Here is a 20,960-nt window from a genome sequence, read left to right on the forward strand (position 1 = left end):
GTATCTTACCATTCTCCATTATTAGACCAACGTCTATACTCATCCTGCAGAGCCTGGGATAGAGACCCTTTCCTCCGTTTCTACAGCACTGATGTTCACCCTAACAAATGTCCATCTACCATATTGCAATTACTGGTCTTGCTTGAGTCCTCCATTTTTGTATCTGTGGGTTCCTGGGTTCCTGATACATAGAAAATGCCTGGACCAAGAAGGTGCTTAATCACGTTCTCCTGAACAAGCACAGGAAAAATGAGAAAATGAGGAAAAAAGAGAAGCTATGTATCCTTTCTGCTCTAAGACTGCTTGTAAAATGCAAGCAACTTGGTCTACCCTTGTGGGTGGCTGGGGCTCAGAAGGAAGGAATGTGTCTGAGTCTGTTTTGCTGTAGAACAAGGCATCACATTCAAGCCCACAGAGGCTGCAGAAAGTAGGAGCAGCTGTTAGTCACTGTAACTGGGAAAGTCCACATGCTATCTTGTGGTTTTTCCCTGTAACACAAGATTTTTAAATGAGTTTCAAGAGGAAAACAATAAGCTATTTGGCCTTTCCCTTTTTCTGGCCAGAATTTCTTTATCTCTGCTCCATGGTCAGGGTTTCAGTGCAGAATCTTGCTGCCCTGCCCACTCACAGGGCACACTAACAAGCTGGAGCTTGGAGCCTGCACACAGGTACTTTGCTGAACCCAGGAATGGGGATCCATGTGCCTGCCAGCTCTGAAGTCTCTTTTGAAGCCGCCTCAACTAGCTTCCCTTTTCACCACCCCGCTGTGGATCCATCCTCTTGTGGAAAAGTGCTGGCGCGATGAGTAGAGGAATGATGGTTGTCATCAGAGCTACCATTTTCAAGAACTCACCCTGTGAAGGGCATTTCTGTTGGACACTTCACATATTAATTCATGAAAATAATTAGAACTTACCATGGGGCAGAGACTGGCTCTACATTATAACTCATGAAACAGGCAAGGGTCCCACCTTGGTGGACCTCACTCTTACTTTTCCTAATAGCCCTATGAACTAAGAAATATGATCTATGCTGGACCTTTTTCAAATGAGAAATCTTAGGTCAAGGGAGGTAAAGCAACTTGTTCAAGGTCATACAATCAGGTGAAATCAGAACAGAAATTAGAATCTAGGGCTTATGACTCCTCTATGTGTGGACTTTCTATGACACAATATATTTTTTAAAGATTTTATTTATTTATTTTCAGAGAGAGAGGAAGGGAAGGAGAAAGGGAGAGAAGCACTGATGCATGAGGGAAGCATCAGTTGGTTGTTTCTCAGGCCTCCAACCAGGGACCTGGCCTGCAACCCAGGCGTGTGTCCTGACTGGGAATCAAACTGGCCACCTCTCGCTTCACAGGCCAGCACTCAATCCACTGAGCCACACCAGCCAGGGTTCTGTGACACAATTTTAACAAGTGACTCCCTATGACCTTTCCATCTAGTCTTCTGGCCAATGTGCAAACCTATCTGGGTGCACCATCCTGACTCAGACAATCACATAGATAGGAGGAGCTGCTGGCCACCCTACTCCAGATGCCCACATACGCTGCAGCCTGACTCCAACCAGCCCAGCTGTGACCTGACTGAACCCAAGCCTTGCCAGCCAGCCCATAACACCAGAGATTCTGCCTGCAGACCCCATCTACCTCCTCCCCAGTTTCATCTCCCAGAGCCCAGACGTGGTGTTGCTTGGGGCTCCCCACTCAGCAAATTTTGGTCTTTTAGCCTTTTATTTATTTAGCCTGTTTGTTTATTTTAACATATTTACTTGCTGCATGAATGATTGGACAGAGAAAAGGAGATGGAGAGTCCCTCCTAAGGGTGTGTGAGACCTTCAGAGCTGGGAGGACAGGGCACATTAAGAAGCTCTGGGATCTAAGCCCCTCGTCCACCAGCTGTTCTTAAGGGCCTGGAATTCACGCTGTTACGGAATTTCTTCCAGCTAAAGCACATCTCCATTTCTGGTCCTCTCCCATTGTTATACTGTTCTCTTACACTGGATGCTTAGTGATTTTCTTTAAAATGACCTTTTTTAAAAAAATCATTAAAAAAGTTCATCTTGAAAAGTAACATTATATAACTGCTATAAATTTGAACTCAATTTTGCCTGCTGTAAACACAATAAAAGCAAACATTGCTTTGCAATTTGAACTTGGTGCAGCTTCCTGTCTTATGTTCTGAGCCCTGAGTTTACCCTCCTGTTGGAGAGGAAGAGGGAGAGAGAGAGTAAAGGACATGGTGGTAGGGGACAGATTCGCAAGGGCAGAGGCTGATTGAATCAAACGGATTAAAGATAACTATAAAGGAATGCCTTTCTCTGTTAGCAGTTTATTGCTGTTAAATGTCTTGGTCTAGGATAACAATGGATTAGGCTATCAAGCCTTCCACGTTTATCACCCTGGAGTAGCTAACAGAGCGACTCTCATCTATTAACACAGTGTGGGGACTCAGTGGAGCCAAGGCCTCTGAGGACTGACACACTTTGTTGAGGGCAGCTGGGGTACAGCCAGATGACCTGGGCTTTGCCAGGCGAGTGGCCCAGGCAAAATGTGGGAGAAAGTGCACTGAAGGCAGGGTATTCCTAGAGTGCCAAGTTCATGATAATAGGTGCTGGGGAAGCCCCAACACAGGCTTGGTTCACTCCTGTTCTGCCCATCCCCAGAAAGATCCTGAGGGATTGGGGAAGGGTGAGTTGGCTGTTGTCCCATAGAAGAACTTGGGGAAAGACAAGCCTTGTTGGCTCTCTGGGTGGCTAGGCAGAGATCCCCCTATGTGCTGCCCATTTTACAAAAGAGAAGGGAAACTTCTCAGAAGATCACATGAGACGTGGAAGCAGGGGAAGTGCTGAACGGCACGGGGGGCAGTGAGTGGAGTAAGGGTCAGCATCTGGCGCGGGGAGAGGCGATGCCAACACACACCGATGGGACCCCACCTGCCAGGCACAGGGTGGGGATCTGAGGAACAGTGGCTTTTTTAAATCTCAGAGTTTAATCATCACTCGTTAACACATGAGGCAATGGAGGCCCAGAGAAGCTAACCACCGATGAAGGCTGCATAGCTGGGGAGAGGTGTGGACCAGCCCGGGGGCCCGCATGGCCTCGTGCCTTCTGTAATGATGACGTGCAGGTAAAGCAAAGCTTCAGCCTCTAGCGACCCGAGTTCACAGTCAACCCCATTCCCTACTTTTATTCATGTTCACGAATTCTGTGAAGTCCTCCCGTCCCCCACAGGGGCGTGGAAAGAAAGGCTCAGGCACTGAAGTCACTTTGGCCTCCCTCTTATTCTAGTGGGTGTCCAGCCCACTGGAGCACCTGCAATGGCTTCCTTCATTCCCCTGGGTGGGGAGAAGTCCCCAAGGACCAGGACCTGGATGGGGGAAGGTGGGGAGAAGGGAGAGGAGATGTGGCTGCTCGGCCACTAGGCAACTCTACAAAAATTGGCCTGGAAAGAGGCCCCAGCTGTGATCTGCCCAGGAGTGACCTGCCCCAGGGCTCAGAGTACAGGCCTATTAAGTTTATCTGGTCTATGTTGATGAGGACATCAACATAGATGGGACTTTCCCAATTTCAGGATCTGTAGAGCTCATTGCATAACAAAAACAGAGGAAATTCCAGGTTATCTCTTGAAGACTCAGGCAAGAAAAGAGTCTGGCCCTGTGGAAACTGGGCCTGCAGGGAGAGGTGGGAGGGCATGCCAGAGGAAGCACGCTTTTGCAAGGATGCCCAGCCCCAGCTTCTCTGGTAATGAGTAAGGAGAGGGCAGCAGGGCCCGGACCATCAGGGAGGTGGTTGTATCTGTTGCCCTCAGTCCCCAGCTTGGGCAGAGGTAGGGCTGGAGGGGGAGGTAATGAGTGTATAGATAGGTGTGGCCCTGGCATTGCCTATCTTTGTCCCCTTGGCTGGGCCTTTTCTCTCCCTGCAGAGAGCCCAGCCAAGGATGTTTGTAAGAAAGGACCTGAGAAGACAACATCCTACCACACTGGTCCCATGCCCATCCCAGGGGACTCCCCTCCCCATATTTCCCATTCTCCTCGTGGCAGCACCAAGCATGCAGCGTGCATGTGAGCTGGAGTCCATGAGGCTTTGAGGGCAGAAGCAGAGCATGTCTTTTACTAAGACAGGGCCCTAAGGATGTTGGTGTCCGCTCCCAGGCAGGAGTGAGAGAGAGAGAAGGAGGGCCATTGTCACACAGTTAGTAGGTGGCAGAGGTGGACCCCACACTGGCCAGGAATCCCCCAGAGGTTGGTCCAGGTACAATGGGTGATCTGCAGGAACAGATGAGGACAATATATTTTTCTTTCTACTCCTCCCAATACGGCAAGATATCCATTTTGCAGACCATGAAAATGTGGCTTGTTCAGAAAGGGTAATTGTTGTTATCATTCAAGTTTGCACAAGTAGTGAGGGGCAGATTCAGGATCAGAACGTTGTTCTCCATAAACCGTAGTATGTGTAATAGGGAAGCTATCACCGTGTGTGTGTGTGTGTGTGTGGTGGGAGGGGATTATGAAGAAAGGATAACACACACTCATCACTGTCCTCTGGGATGGGATGCTATTACTGGCACAGGGGAAATCCTGAGTTCTCTGTGTTCTGAAGGGGGAACCTCATGTCCATATGCAGAGGTCAACACAGACAGATGGAGGGTGCATGCTGGGGGAATATGCCCACTGCGCAAGGAAGAAAGGTCACAACGTAGAAAACACTGAAGCTCTTGCTTGGACATCTCTCTCCTCCCCTAAGCCCTTCTCAAGACTGTCAGCAACCAAGAGGGACCTGGGACATAGGCATAGCCACTCTCATGCTTCCTTGAGCCCCGAGGGCAGATCAGGGCTTCTGAACATTGAACTGAACTGAACCACAGGGGATTGGAGCCAAGGCTTCAAGATGAGAGAGTTGACCAAATAAGGTATTTGATTTGCCTGTATTCACATGGATGCATCTCAATTCGATGTTCATTTAGTGAGTCTCTACCTGATATCCAGCACTATGTTGGGCTCTGCAAGGAGAATATTAGCTAAGGGATAAAGATAAAAAAGAACATGTAATTCCAGCTATATTTCAGTCAATGCACTTTGTTAAATGTCACAAAATGTGACTTTCATGCCTTCTTAAGGCTTTCATGTAAATAAACTTACATACAAAAACAAAACCAAGTGAGATGTAAATAAATTTACATTCCAAAACCCCACATGTTTTTGTTTTGCTTTGTTTTAAATTTCCTTTTTTTTAATTGCCCAAGAGCTTTTTTTTCTTGTACAAACACAACACCACTTCGCAAAAGGGATGCTAAAATACAGTGTAAAAACAGACCTCTCCCAGCATCATACCCAACAGCAGCTTATAAAACACAAGCTATTCAGGTAAAACATCAGTAACCTACATCCCACCTGTTCCCCAAAGACAGTTCGAGAAATCGGTTGGCTTCCCAAAAACCATGCTCCAAAAGATAGAGAGGGTTTCCCCACACTTCCACTGGGGTTCTCTGAGGCCAGGAAAAAAACCTCAGAAACAGACTATCATGCACAGTAGGTTTGGAAGTGGCTGCCGGCTTTCCAGAACCACATAGAACCCTTTACCATCCTCCCCTCCCCGACTTTCAAACCCACAGCCAGCAGGCCCCTGCTGCCCTGGGCAGAATTCTGAAGGGGCTGGTCCTTCTTCCTGGCTATGCTTAGGGGCTCCTGAGTCTGCCCACAAGACGCCGGTAGGGGGCGGGAGCCTTTCACAGACTGGAGGCTATACTTGGAATCCACTTGGAGGTGCCAAGTCCAGCTGGGGCAAAATCCATCATGGTCCATGAAGCAGGTGTCCTGGGAGCTCCTTTAACCCACCAGGAAGCTAGGCCACTTTCTGGAGCCCTGGTGAATCTTGGCAGCTCTCCCAGTAAGAACCGCAGGAAGAGCTGGGGTTCTGGAAAGGGGCTCTGACTCATGTCAGGCTGGCAGGGGCCCTGGGGTGGCTGGAATCAGCAAGCTCCTTGGAATTGCACAAGAAGAACAGGTGTGCATAGATCTAGTAGATCTTAAACTTGGAAGTCAGGGACTGAAATGAGAAGAAGCCGTATAGTTCCACCCCTGAGGTGCCTGACATCTATCTGCCTTGCAAAAAGATTCCAAGATGGAAGACAGCTGGGTAGGGAACACATTCACGCCCAGGACTCCAAGGCATCTCCAGGCTGAGACCCAGTTCCCTGAGTCTTAGGAAGATATTTCTGACCTGTGCGAAAGGGGTGCTGTAATGCGCATTTCATAACAAAGGCAGGGGAGACAAAGAAGTCCCTTGTGAGGACAGAACGGTCCCACAAGGGAAGGCCCCAGAGGGCTTTGAGAGAAAGAATCCGGAGGCCAAGCTCTTTAAATGTCCTCGAGGTCGCAGCACTGAGAGTGGGAGGAGGGGTGTCATCTAGCGTCATTATACAGGGTCCGGCACAAATAACGCCCCCCCCTTTTTTTTTTTTATGACAAAATCATAAGCATGTAATTCTGTAACATAACAATATCACACTCAAGCATACCATATGGCATTCTGGGTGAAATGTTCAAGTTAAAAACCATAAATTATTACAGTCATATTATTACCCTACAACTTTGACCTAGTTATTCAGACATACATAAAAAATAAGCTTTGGTGATAGAACAGATACCCCCAGTTTCCCATCCAATGGGACAGAGGTCTGAAGATGGGTCCTCTTTCTATTCCAACCAGAAGCTTCCCATTCCTGGGTAAGAAGAGTTCCTGGGACCCTTGTGAATCTGTCCCTTGGGTAAGAAGTAGAGGTCATTTACACACACATAGGTTATGGTTTACACAAAGATGTCTGGCTTATTTTCTTCCTGACCACACTCTCTCCCCGCCTCCCTGAGATGAGAAGTCTGCGTGTAGGAGGCTGTGGTTGGTGGGGTTAGGCTTGATTCGGTGCGAAGAGAAGAAGCTAATGCCCCTTACAAGGGCTCTGGCTTGTATTCATTTTCCTTGATACCTTACAGTAAGAACACACACATATTTAAAGGTTTCCAACACCTCAACTACAGTGATGTGTCTGACAGTGAGGTAATGGTCCATGTCGATCACATCTGCGAGCTTGTCTTCATCTAAGACAGCTCATGTGTCTCTTGGAAAAAGGAGCAGAGAGGGCGTGTGGGCCCAGCTCTTCTTGCATCACCCCAGGGACAGCAGTGGGAGCATCCTTTCCCAGCCCAATGCTCATCAGGAGGTTTCACGCAGGTTGGAGGTCCTGACCATGGCTGCATTTCTTCAGAGCTAGTGAGCTAGACAGACCCCGGGGCTCCTCGGTCCGCTGCTGAGAAGCGGAGGCTTCAGCGAAGATGGCACTCCCATGAGTCTGGGAAATGGAGAGCTGGGGTCTGGGTTTCCAAGAATGCAAGCCCTTATTGAGGGCCCCAGCTGCAAAGCATTCTGGGATCCATGGTGTCACTGTCCCACCATAACCAAAATGAGCAAAATTTTATGAAAGGGGAGAGGGAAGGCCAGAAAATAAACTCGGGTCTTTGTAGGACAGAGCAGTCAGGCTTTCGGTCAGCTAATAGCCGCTGAGCAATCCTTCCCTGCAGTTGCTACTGTTGGCATCGGAGCTGCCTTTTCTACGTAGCCATCCTCCTCTTCTTGGCCCCTTCACCCCCACCCCAGGGCTGCACATATTCCAAGGCCTTGCTCCAGATCACCATTCTGGGGGTTTTGGAGCCGCTGGCCGGGGTGGATACCTGGCCAAGACTTTGAAGTGAGATCAGCCCACATTTTGAGCTCCAGGAAGCTGTGGTTTCTTCTCCTTGGGCCCATCCTCAGCATTGGAACTGGCAGGTTTGGGGTGGCAGGACTTCTGAGCCTGGCTTTCTGTGTAGAAGGCTTACAACCTCTTCATGCCCTTCATCTTCCATTGCCTCTGGGCATTCACTCCAGAGCCTCTTCTTGGAGACCTCTCTGGAGCCCCTCCTGGGGAGTGGCTTTCTAGAAGAAATCTGACATTGTAGTCACATGGTTGCTGACCGGTGGAGATGTGTAGGCGTTTCATGGAGGGGTCCAAGCTGTCTGCTCACAGCGTGGTGATGACAGTTTCCATCCACCCAGGGACTGTTTCTTCTCTTTCACAATGTCGATTTCTTCACTCTCTGAGTCACTCAGGCTCTCAGAACCAGAGCAGGCTGGGCCTTGGCTCGCCCATCAGACAGGGGAGAGCAGGCTTGGATCTGGGAGCACAATCTGGGGTGGCTGGCACCTGGGATGCGGCTCCCTGGCCAGCTAGTAATTCACCGGCTCACCTCCATCTCCAGCCATCCCTCTTGGGCTGACAAGCCGCTCTACATACAGCCACGGCAGAAGATGGAGGTGTAGTTTCTGCCCCAAGCTTTCAAGGGGCTCCAGGATTCTGCCTCGTGCCTGGTGCCTACTCCAGGCCATGGCTCCTGGGGGACCAATTTCAGGGCAGTGACGTGCGGAGCAATGGCATCAGCTCTAATTTCTTCCAGATGTGCTCACTGGGCATGATGGAGCAGTAGAAATCCTCTTCCAAGTCAGAGTTGTGGATACAGTGTTGGTACCAGTCAAAGTCCCTGCCGCTCCCTCGCTCCGGCTGCCCGCCACCAGAGGCGGGCCAGCAGCCCACACACAGCCCCCTAAATTTTATTTTTTGATCACAGTTTACATTCAATATTATTTTGTATTCGTTTCAGATGCAGAGCACAGTGGTTAGACAATCACAAACTTCACAGAGTGCTCCCAGGATATTTGCAGTACCCACCTGGAACCGAACACAGTCATTACAATGTTATTGACTCTACTTCCTATGCTGCACTTTACATCCCATGACTATTCTATAACTATCAATTTGTACTTCTTAATCCCTCCACTTTTTCACTCAGTCCCCCACGCTCCTTCCCCTCTGGCAAACATCAGTCTGTTCTCTGAATCTATGAGTCTGTTTCTCTTTTGTTTGTTCACTTATTTTGTTCCTTAGAGTCCACATGTGAGTAAAATCATATGGTATTTGCCTCTTTCTGTTTGACTTATTTCACTTAACAAAATGTCCTCCAGGTCCACCCATGCTGTCACAAGTGGTAAGATCTCATTCTTTTTTCTGGCCCAGGAATATTCTGTTGTATATACATACCACAACTTTTTAATCCAGGTTGCTGAGAGTTTTGGATGAAAGGAAGAGAAGAGAATGGGACTAAATTGGGGATGAGACATTTTATATACGGTATTTCATTTAATCCTTGCAATACTCATATTAAATGTGTATTGCTATTGTTCTCATTTTTATAGGTGAGAAACCTGATGCTCAGTGAAGTTCAATGACTTACTTAGCTGCTGTAGGGATCAGGCTAACAAGGGACATATTTGAGGTGTGGCCCTGAGGTTCCTTCAGTGCAAAGCCATGATTCTCTCCCCTGCACCTCACTTCCTCCGAAGACAGTCTACAGGCTCACCCCTTAAAGAGAGCATTCTACACAGCCCGAGTGTCCATGCCATTTTAACGATGCTTGGAGCAATACCATTGAAGCATTGACAATAATTCTTTCAATTCATCCCATGTTGGAGATGGAGACGTGAACAGTGAGAGAAATTAGACTCCATCTTTGGGAACAGCGGTTGGAAAAACAAGTGTCCTGCTCGTCTCATGCCTTGTGCTGTTACCGCCTGCCTCAGAAATGCAGCTTCCATTGGAATCCAAGAATTTTTAAAAATTCTTTTTCCTTTTGTAATGCAAGTTCCAAGGCTAGAGCCACTTTTAATCCAAAGCACACTTCTATTTATTCACTTCCCCATTTCTTCCGAATTTCTGGGTATGGCTTGGTTTACTTTCAGACGCCCGTGACCGCTTGAAATAATCAGGTCACAGGAGCAAATGTAACCTCACACCAGCTCACTGGGTCTGTAGGACATAACCTTTGTTTTCCATTGATGATTCATGCATTTAGTTAAAGGTTGAGGGTTTTGGCCTCCTACATCCATGGAGTCTAGTTATTATATATTTTCCTATCTTGGAGATAGTTCTTTATGATGGAGTTGGGTTATATCAACTGCATGTGGAAAATCAAGCATTTGACAGGCCTTCATTCATTCACTCATTGATTTGGCAAGTGTTTATTAAAGTGCCTATTATGTCCTTGGTATTACAGTGATGAACAAGGTCAAAGCCCTGCCCTCAAGGTGCTCGGGGTCTGTGGACCCCCAACACTGTGTTATATTCCAACATTATTCCTGCTGCAATGGGAGTTTGCAGAACACACAGTAGCCAGATTTTCCAAAGGGGAAGAACTTGAATTTTGAATTTTCAGAACTTGGATACTGCCTTTGCTATGTAAGAGGGGTTTACCATGGGATTTGTTCTTTCTTCTTTTGAGCCAGGAAGACCTTAAGATACCACTCCTCCCATCCCGGGCTAGCCAGAAACATGTAGGGCGTGGGAACACTTGTATGTGTGAGATTATCCTTCTTGGGCTGAAATGGGACCATCAGTGTAGACTTCTTTGGCTTCATGTTGGGCACGAGGCCAATTTCTTTCAGCCTGGAGGACCAGGTACAGAAGACTCCTTTCCTCAGCTTTGAAGGCAACCTTGGGGCTGCCCGACCTGTGGTCTCGTCCAGCTGTTTGATGCTGGGATTCTGGGGCTGAATAGAGACCATCCCTTCTTCACCCTCTGTGCTCTCCCTGCCAGATTGTGGTAAAGTTGAAGACAGTTATGGAGAAGGGGTGACTCACTGCAGTGACAGTTCACCCATAACTCAGAGAAACAGTGAATGATGAACAGAGGAGGAACTCCTTACGGGCACTGTGGAGTTGATGTGGGAGACTAATCTCTACTCAACAATAAATGTTCTCCACCCCCAGTTCTCAGCTCAGCTACTGGCAATGCCGGCCAAGCACAGAGGGAAGGGACCGCTCTCCCTTGGTGGGCTCTGAGTATTACATATGTGTTTGTGAGTGTGTATGTGTGTGTGCACACATGTGTGTATGTTGAAGATGGAGAGAGCTACCATGCTATTGTGCCATTAGAGTTCTGCCGGAGGCAGACAAACAAGAGTCACTTGGAGGCCAGTTCTTTGGGTTGGGAGGCACTTACTTTCAAGTACTTGTTGGCAGGTGAGATAAACTTCCAGACCCACACACAGTCTCCCATTCCCAGAAATAGTTATGTTACTATTTACTTTCACCTCACCCCAACCTCCACACTATCCCAGGGCTTGGTCTCTGACTCAGAAGTGACAGACAAGGTGATAAGTTCGAACGCAAAGATTAATCATCTTCAAGCTTTGCTATCTTACCAGATAAAATACCTGGCGTGCACCCAAGCTTGTGACATTGGGTTTTCAACCAGCTTATCAGAGTGCTGTGAGATCGAGCTCCTGTTTCAGAAACTGACTTTCTCATCTGCGAGAAAGGAAATATTACCATGACAGCCTGTGAAGGGTATGTTTAGACCTCAATTTTCCACACGATAAGAGGGAATGAGAGAAGGGGTTGACATGCGGATAATGCATGATGGGAAAGCATAATGGCTCTCTGTCATCTTTCATACATCTCTTTGGACCATACAAATACACTTCCCTTCCTGTGCCCAGGTCTGACCCCTTTCACAGAACTCTAGATTTTCAGAATTAACTAAAGGCTTCCTAAAGGAGCTGATTTCTGGGCTCCTCCATCAAGATCCGTTAGATGGAGGTATTAGTCAGGGATGGCAAACTTTGCACTCAACCACCGCACCATTACAATGGCTGAACAAGATAAAGGTTTGATTTTCATGCCACCATCCAGGGTGGGTCAGTGGGGATGGAGTTCTCTATTTCACTCAGTCATTCTGGGACCCTGGCTAGAGGTTTTATAATTCCCTTTGACCTCGGAGTCCTTCACTGGGTCTTCTGTGTTCATGCCACAAATAAGGAAATGAAGTGGCGGTATGGAGAAGGCGTGCCTGCTCTTAACTGCTGAAGCGAAGAGGTCATCATGTCATTCCCACTCATGCTCCCGGAAGAAGAAGTCTCATGGGCCCCTGCAAGGGCCTGGGAAATGCAGTCTAGCTGTGTGCCCAGAAGGGAAAGGAAACTTGATGAGGGATTAACCAGTCTTAGTCAGCGTCTTGGATGGGAACATAAGCATATATTTGTTATGTGTGACCTTGTGATCCTAACAAAGATGGGTTGGGGCTCTCTTTTTTTTTTGAGAAACACAGATCTATAGGCACCTGTGTGAGTAATAGCAGGTGGGTGCTAATCCACTTTCAGATCAGGGAGACTGGCTTGCAGGGGCAGAGATGTAAATACACATAGCAAACACCCATTCTTGCTCTAGCACTTTCTTGTCTGCAGCCAGAGCTTCCCCAGCTGCCGCTTAAGTCTACCAACCCACACCTCAGGGACTGAAAGACTCCATACATCTCTCTGGAACTCAGGTTCCTCATATAAATAGTAGAGATGTGAACACATTACATCAAATGAGCTAGTTGAAATGCCTATTACAGAGCCTGCCGTACATTAGGTGTATAATAAATGTTAAAAGTACATTTTAATACTTAACAGAGGGAGGTCAGAAGATACAAACTTCCAATGATAAATTTAGTAACTTACGGGGATCTAATGTAGTGCATGATGCATCATGTACCATAAAGATACATACATTCTTTTGGATTAGTGCTTGTGCTTCTCCTGATACATACCCAGAAATGGACCCTAAAACAGTTTCATTTTTAATATTTTAAAATATGCTGCTTCCCATAGTGACTGTACCAGTCTGCATTCCCACCAATAGTACACTAGGGCTCCCTTTTCTCTACCTCCTCACCAAGACTTATTGTTTGATGATTTATTGATGATAGCCATTCTGATAGGTGGGAAGTGATATCTCACTGTGATTTTAATTTGTATTTCTCTGATGGTTAGCGACTTTGAGCACCTTTTCATATATTGCCCATCTGTATATCCTCTTTGGAGAAGTGTCTATTCAGGCTGTCTGCTCATTTTTTAAATTGAATTGCTTGTTTTTCTGTGTTGAGTTGTGTAAGTTCTTTATAAATTTTGGGTATTAACCCTGTATCCAGTGTATCATTAGCAAATGTCTTCTATTCAGTGGGTTATCTTTTTCTTTTGTTGATGCTTTCTTTTGCTGAGAAAAAACTTTTCAGTTTGATGTAGTCCTATTTGTTTGTTTTTTCTTTTTTCCCCTTGCCCAAGGAGATATATCAGAAAAAATATTGCCACAAGAAATACCTGAGATTTTACAACCTATGTTTCCCTCTAGGAGTTTTATGGTTTTTGAGACTTACATTTAAATATTTAACATATTTTGAGAATATATGGTGTGAGAAGGTGGTCTAGTTCCACCTTTTTTGCATGTATCTGTTCAGTTTTCGCAACACTATTTATTGAATAGACTCTTTTTTACCCCATTGTATAGTCTAGTCTTGTTTGTCAAATATTAATTGCCTATATAGACATGGATTTATTTCTGGGCTCTCTGTTCTGTTCCATTGATCTATATGTCTGTGTTTATGCCAGTACCATGCTGTTTTGATTACTATAGCCCTATAGTATAGTTTGATATCAAGTGGCATGATACCTTCAACTTTGTTCTCTTTTCTCAGGATTGCCATGGATATTCAGGGTCTTTTGCGATTCCATATAATTTTTTTAGTATTTTTTTCTAGTTCTGTGAAATATGCCATGGGTTTGTTGATAGGAATCACTTTGAGTCTATAGATTGGGTAGTATGGACATTTTAATGGTATTAATTCTTCCTATCCATGAACATGATATATTTCCACTTATGTGTTTTATAATTTTTTGAGTACAGGTCTTTTACCTTCTTGGTTAAATTTATTCCTAGACATTTATTTTTTAAATGCAATTATAAATGGGATTTTTTTCTTAGTTTCCCTTTCTGATAGTTCATTATTGGTATATTAAAATACACCCAATTTCTGAATATGTATTTTGTATCTTGCTACATTACTGAATCCCTTTGTTAGTTCTAGTAGTTTTTGGGTGGAATCTTTAGGGTTCTTTACATACAGTATCATGTTATCTATAAATAATAATAGTTTTACTTCTTTCTTTCCAATTTGGATGCCTTTTATTTCTTCTTCTTTTCTGATTGCTGTGGCTAGAACTTCCAGTAGTATGTTGAATAAGAGTGAAAGTGGACATACTGTAATTGATTTTTTTTGTTCCTGATCTTAAAGGAAATGCTTTTAGTTTTTTCCCATTGAGGATGATGTTAGCTGTGGGTTTGCCATATATGGCCTTTATTATGTTGAGGTATGTTCCTTCTATTCTCACTTTGCTGAGAGTTTATATCATCAGTGTGTACTGGATTTTGCCAAAAGCTTTTTCTGTATCTCTTGATGTGACTATATAATTTTTACTCTTCATTTCATTTATGTGGTTTGTCACATTAACTGATTGGAAGACATTGTATCAACCTTGCATCCCAGGAACAAATCCCACTTCATCATAATGGGATCTTTTGCATGTATTGCTGACTTCAGTTTCCTAATGTTTTGTTGAGGATTTTTGTATCTATTGTCATCAGGGGTGTTGGTCTATAATTTTATTTCTTTGCAGTGTCTTAATCTGGTTTTGGAATTAGGATAATGCCGGCTTGGAAACTAAACTTTGGAATCTCTTCTCTCCTTGGATTTTTGGGAATATTTTGGGAAGGCTAGGTGTTAGTTCTTTGAATATGTGGTAAAATTCACTTGTGAAGCCGTCCACTCCAGGACTTTTGTTTCTTGGGAGCTTTTTAATTATTAGTTTAGTTTTGTTAGTTGTAATCAGCCTGTTTAGATTTTCTGTTTTTTCTTGATTCAGTTTCAGAAGATTGTATTTGCTAGAAATTTATCTTTTCCAGATGTCCAATTTGTTGGCATATAGTTGTTGCTAATATTTTCTTATAGTCCTTTGCATTTCTGTGATGTTAGTTGTTATTTCCTCTTTTTCCTGATTTTATTTATTTGGATCCTCTCTTTTTTTTTCCTGGTGAGTCTCAGTTAAAGGTTTATCAAACTTGTTTATCTTTTCAAAGAATAAGATCATGGCTTCACTGACCATTATATTAGTTTTTTAGACACTATTTTGTTTATTTCTGCTCTGATCTTTATGATTTCATTTTATTCTACTCACTTTGGATTTTGTTGTTCTTTTCCTAGTTCACTTTTTAAGTGTAAAGTTGGATTGTTTATTTGAGATTTTTCTTGGTTCTTGAGGTAGACCTGTAATGCTATGAATTTCCCTCTTAGGACTTCTTTCACTGTGTCTCATAAATTTTGGTTGTTGTGTTTTCATTTTCATTTATCTTAAGATATGTTTTGATTTCTTTCTTGATCTCATTGTTATCCTGTTCATTGTTTAATAACATGTTATTCAGCCTCTGTTTGTATGTTTTTAAGGAGAGTTTTTTGTTCTTTTTTTTCTTTTAATTTATTTCTAGTTTCATACCATTGTGGTCAGAGAAAGAACTTAATATAATTTCAATCTTTTTAAATTTATCAAGATGTATTTTATGTCCTAACATGTGATCTATCCTAGAAAATTTTACACATGCACTTGAATGGATATTCTGCTCCTTTGCGGGGAAATGCTCTGAATATATCAATTATATCTACCTGGTCTAATATATCATTTATGGTCACTGCTTTCTTGTTGATTTTCTGTCTGAAAGATCTATCCATTGATGTTAGTGGGGTGTTAAAGTCCCCTTCTGCAACTGTACTGCTGTCTATCTCTCCCTCTTTGTCCATTAAGACTTGCTTTCTGTACTTAGGTCCTTATTTCCTGGGTTCATAAATGTTTACAAGAGTTATATCTTCTTGCTGTATTGATCTCTCTCTCACTATGTAATGTCCCTGTTTGTCTCTTCATTTCTGACTGGCTCTTTTTACAGTTCCTATGTCTTTTTTATTCTTGCTATATCTTTGTTTAAGTTCTCACTGAATTTACCAATTCTTCCCCTAAGTTCCCTGAGCATCCCTATAATCATTATTTTAAACTCTGCTTGTGGTAGATTGCTTGCCTCCATTTTATTTAGTTCTTTGTCTGGTAATCAGTCCTGGTCTTTCATTTGAGGCATGTTTCTTTGTCTCCTCATTTCTACTGCCTCTCTGTATTTGTTTCTGTCTTTTGGATAGATCTGCTATGTCTCCCAGTATTGGTATGGTGGCCTAATGTAGTCAGTGTCTTGTGGAGCTCAGTGGCACAGTCTTCCTGATCACCAGAGCTGGTGCTCCAGGATGTCTCTTGTGTGGGTTATGTGAGTCCTCTTGTTGTAGTTGAGTCTTGATTGCTGTTGGCCCCTTTGTGGTTGGGGTTGACCCTCAGGCTGGGTGACTATGAGGATCAACCCCAACCACAGTGTTCAAGCTGCTGTGTGGGATCAAACTCCACAAAGTGGGATTTGCCGAAGCACATTCTGGTTACTGCCAAAACCTCTCTTTTGGTGTGTCACTTGTGGAGCTCATCGTGTCTTACTCTGATGTGCTCTGAAACCCACCCCTGGGAGAATTGGTTCGGGAACATTTTGGGAGAGACTCCGGTGCCAGTCAATGTCAGGCATTGCCTGTGACTGGTTGTAGGCTGCTTATTTGGTTCTACAAAGTGATCCAGAGTTTTTGGCTGCCTCTGCTGGGTCTGGGTGTGCATTGGAGGGACCAAGCTGCACACACATTAAGGCTGGTTTCCACTAACACCAAACCCAGGGGCAGGTCAGCTAAAGGCCCAAGGACCTCCAAGATCCACCTCTTCCAACTGCCTGTTAGTCTCAGTCACTGAAAGAGCCTTTGACAGTATGTAAGTCGCATGAGGTAGATTCTCAGTGAGTCGCCAGGTATGGGCAATTGGTGTTCATGAGACTGATACATATTCAAATTCAGTGCCAGTGCTGGATCTGAGGCCACTCAGCAAAAGTCGCAGGATATACCAAGGCCAGCCACCACCCGCCGGGTACACTAGAATTTTCTGGTGGGCTGTGGTCTCAGGGCATCATCAGGGCAAGGCCAACAGAATTCATCAGGCCCAAACAGACCAAGAATTGGTTGTGTGAAGGGAGGGCACTGCACAGAAATGGTAGTGCTGCTTGGTTGTGAAGGGAAAAATTGGCCCCCGCCATGGAGCCACATAACTCAATCTTCCTCCAAGTCCACTTGGATCTCCTCAAGACCCTTCCAAGGAAGCCTGCACCATCTGCCCTGGCTGAACACAGCCAGCTGACTCCTCTGCAAGGTACAGGCTTGGTAGGGTGGGGCCATCAGGAGTCAGCAGGGTGGGACTCAAAGATCTTCCATGGGGGTGGCACTAGTCAGGCACGTGGGAGGGGTAGAATGGTGCCTGTCCAGAGCCCCACAACTCAGCCTCTGACACCCACTGGGCCTGCTCAGATTTCCTGAAGAGCCCTCCGAGAAAGTCTACACCAGGGGCCCCAGAGGCTTATTTTTCTGAAGGGTGGAAGCTCAGCAAGGTAAGACGACAAAGAGGTAGGCGGGTGGGGCGAGTGCCCAACCAGGAAAGACAGCACCTGTGGACCGTGTAGGAGAGGAGCTCAGCACAGGGACCCCGGCAGCTGTCCTTTTAGCTCTCATCTAAGAGTCACACAACCCAGCCTCTCCTCGCACGACCACAGTCCACTCCGAGCCACCCTCCCTCCCCAAGAGCCCAGGGTGAATGGTTGCAAATGAGATTTTGTGCACTGAGCCTTTAGGAGGGTGCCTGAGTTTCTAGCAGATTCTCATTTCTCATTGGCGAACAGAAATACCCACTTATTTTTCACAGCCAAATGTTATGCGGTCTCTTCTTCCCAGCTCGGATGATCTGGCTGGGGATCCCAGCATGGGGTTGAGACCCTTTGTTCCTCAGGGAACCTCTGCAGCTGAGCTCTCCCTCCAGATTCTCAGCCATTGCACAAGTGTGCGGGGCCAGCCCTTTTCCCATTTCCACCTTTCCTATCACTCTCGATGTGGAAGGATTCTTCTGTAAATCCTTAGTTTTGAGACTTGTGGTCAGGTAGTCTTTAGGTGGTTATTCAGGCTGATTGTTCTATAATTTAGTTGTAATCTCACTTTGGTCCTGAGAGGAGGTGACTCTAACTTCCACCTGCTCCACAGCCATTTTTTAGATCCTCCTAATGTTAGTATTTCTTAAAAGGCGCTGTGGACAGATATCCAAAGTTTGAATTTCTGGTATTGTTTGATTAACAATTTTTTTTCTTGTACTCCTTGCATTTCTTATTTTTTAAAAATTTTGTCGCTGTTAACACTCTGAGCGCTTGGAGATATGCAGATCCTTGTTCAAATCCTCGCCTTACAGCTTACCAACCTTCAGGAATAGAAGAAAGTCTGTTGAACTTTTCTTACCCTCAATTTTCTTGTTCTTACAATTTTACAGTGGAAATTAGTATCAGTTTCTATATGATGTTATTTTGAGGACTAAATGAGATAAGTTCTTGTAAAGCACTTAGTCTGACTTTCGGTAAATACTCCAAAGTATTTATTGTTTTTATTTTATCATGCTATCCTCAAATTTACTGGCAGGTAGCCACATGAACATTCATCCTAATTGCTATCTGAAGGACAATTCCTTAGATTATGAATCATTGTTGGGAGTAAAATAGTATCAAAAGAGAAAGGGGATATAAGAATAACAAACAAAAGACTATAAAAGCTCTATTTGAATGGTAAAATCTATTTCTATGAAAGGGACTAAGCAATCTCAAAACCTAAGACAATAATATTCAAAGTGCACTATAATTGGAACGTATCTTTTTATTGTATGTACAAAATGCTCAGTGTCAGTTACTACGGTGTTAATTATTAATTTGAATTATATAACCTATAGAAGAAAATTGTCCATACTTCAAATGTAATTTCTCATATGTATTTTTTCTAGCTCTATTTATGTACAATTGAAAAATAAAAATATAAGAAACAAATTTAAAGTATTTAGTGGAGGACTAGACTTCTAAGGTTCCAGGGGACTGACGGGATCCAGTGCCCAGGGATAGACTAGACCCTTGCTACTCAAAGTGTGACCTACAGACTAGTTCATTTTTGGTATCACTTGGAGTTTACTAAAAATGCAGAATCTTGGGTCCCACCACAGGTCTATTCACTCAGAATCCACCATTTAACAGGAGCTGCAGGCAATCCCCTCATTTAATAAAATATACATTTAAAGGTTTGAGATTACCTGGGATAGAGGTCCTCTGCAACCTCTTTACCCCAAGTCCCTGAATTTGAGGGAGACACAGCAAGAGCAGAGTGTGAGGGGTGGGGGCAGGGCAGACGGTCTGGGCAAAAACAGGCGATGATGATCATGCTGGGCCGGGAAGGTTCCATGACCTAACAGGCCTGCTGGCTGCCCTTGGCCTTCTAATTGGGAGCCCCGTTTGGAGCTACCCCTTACCTTTATCCCTCATCCAGGTATTTCATCCATATCTTGTTGGGGTCTCTCTTCTACTATTTCTTAGAAAAGACATCTCTTCTGGGCATTTTTGAGGTTGAGGGTCAAGGACAGACATAGGCCCAAGAAGTTGGACAAAGACTGAGTGCTAGAGCTTTAAAATGGGTGTGCCAGGCATTCTGGAGACAAAGTGCCACAAAATAGTTATTATGGGGGGTGCAGGTTGTTATGATGATAGAAAACTGAAAGCAGATTGAACAGATGTTGAAATAATAGGAGAGGAAACCACCACTGTATATATTCTTTCACTTGTGTATAAAGAAATCACAGTGTGCTCCCAAGAGGCTGGAAGAGACCATAAGTCAGTAACCACAATGATAATAAATTTGTGATCTTTGTCTCTCTTACAAGTTATCTAAATCCTGATAACGAAAATAAAAGCAAACAAAACATAGCTTTTTATTTGTATAGAGCTTTACAATTTACATAACACTTTTTAGGCATTCATTTATTTAGCAAATATTTGTTAAACATACACATATACTGGGTATCAGAAAGTGGGTCTTGTGCTGGAACTATAATGGGGAACAAAACCGGCATAGGCACTTCCTTCTATGAAATTTATGCTGAAGTAGGTTCATGCTATAGTGGATCCGGCTCTTTTACTGAACACTTACTATGTGCCAGTCACTGTGCTAAGCGCAATAGCCTCCAGGAATCCTCATAATAATTCTCTGAGGTTGGCAACTTTATTTTCTCCTTTACCCAGATAGGACTAACCAGAGTGTCAAGGCTCCATAATTCAGGCGATTTGCCCAAAGAGATCTACATAGTCGTTGGTGGGCCAAGAGAGAACCGAAGGTCGTGATTCTGAGATGCTCATCCATCATGAGATTGATCGGCACACATTCTGACCATGGCAGTGGGCATGAGTCTTGAGGCTGAGTAGGACTTTGGAGACAGAGAAGAACATTCCAGAAAGTAGAGCTTGAGTAAGTTGGAGAAGGTGATGAAAAGACAGTGCCTCATGGGAAACAGATTATTTCTGGAATTAAGAGCTAAGGGCCTACAAGTGAAGACTACCTTTGAGAAATGACAGGCAATGCCCATGGGGGCTAGAGCGTGACATCTGTAGGCACTGTGGATGGAAAGGTAGGACTGGAACAGACTGGGGAGGGACATGAGTGGCACCTCAAGGAGTGAGATCTTTATCTTTTAGGCAACAGGGAATAATCAACACATGGGAGAGGGATAAGGCCAAGTTCTGTTGAAGGCTTACAGGGAAGTGAATATGAATTTGGCACAATTTGGTGGGGATGGTGAGCAATAAGAAAGAAGATGAAAAAAATTAATCAGAAAGCTGTTGTATCCATTCCCAGCCTCCCCACGCTGGTGTATGGTAAGCTAGCCATTGCTTCTCAAACTGTAACATTTATTTGACTCCCCAGGAAACCTGTGAAATGTAGATTTTATTTGACTAAATCTGAGACTGGAGGTGAGAGCCTGCATTTCTAACAGATCTCAGGTCACGCGGATGTCGCTTTTCTCAGGATTACAC

The 20,960-nt window shown here is 44.5% G+C and overlaps 1 protein-coding gene and 1 pseudogene across 3 annotated transcripts in view; one reads left to right on the forward strand and one right to left on the reverse strand.

Annotated features, from left to right (window-relative positions):
• RPL38 (ribosomal protein L38) overlaps window positions 1–20,960 on the forward strand; it is a 303,530-nt gene that overhangs the window by 40,639 nt on the left and 241,931 nt on the right. The window lies entirely within an intron of this gene.
• Window positions 7,221–10,648, reverse strand: LOC129070181 (protein L-Myc-like; annotated as a pseudogene).

The sequence above is a fragment of the Pteronotus mesoamericanus genome, unplaced genomic scaffold (genome assembly GCF_021234165.1).
Source record: "Pteronotus mesoamericanus isolate MK-2021 breed Mesoamerican mustached bat unplaced genomic scaffold, CSHL_Meso_final contig_246, whole genome shotgun sequence".
NCBI classification, from domain to species: Eukaryota; Metazoa; Chordata; class Mammalia; order Chiroptera; family Mormoopidae; genus Pteronotus; species Pteronotus mesoamericanus.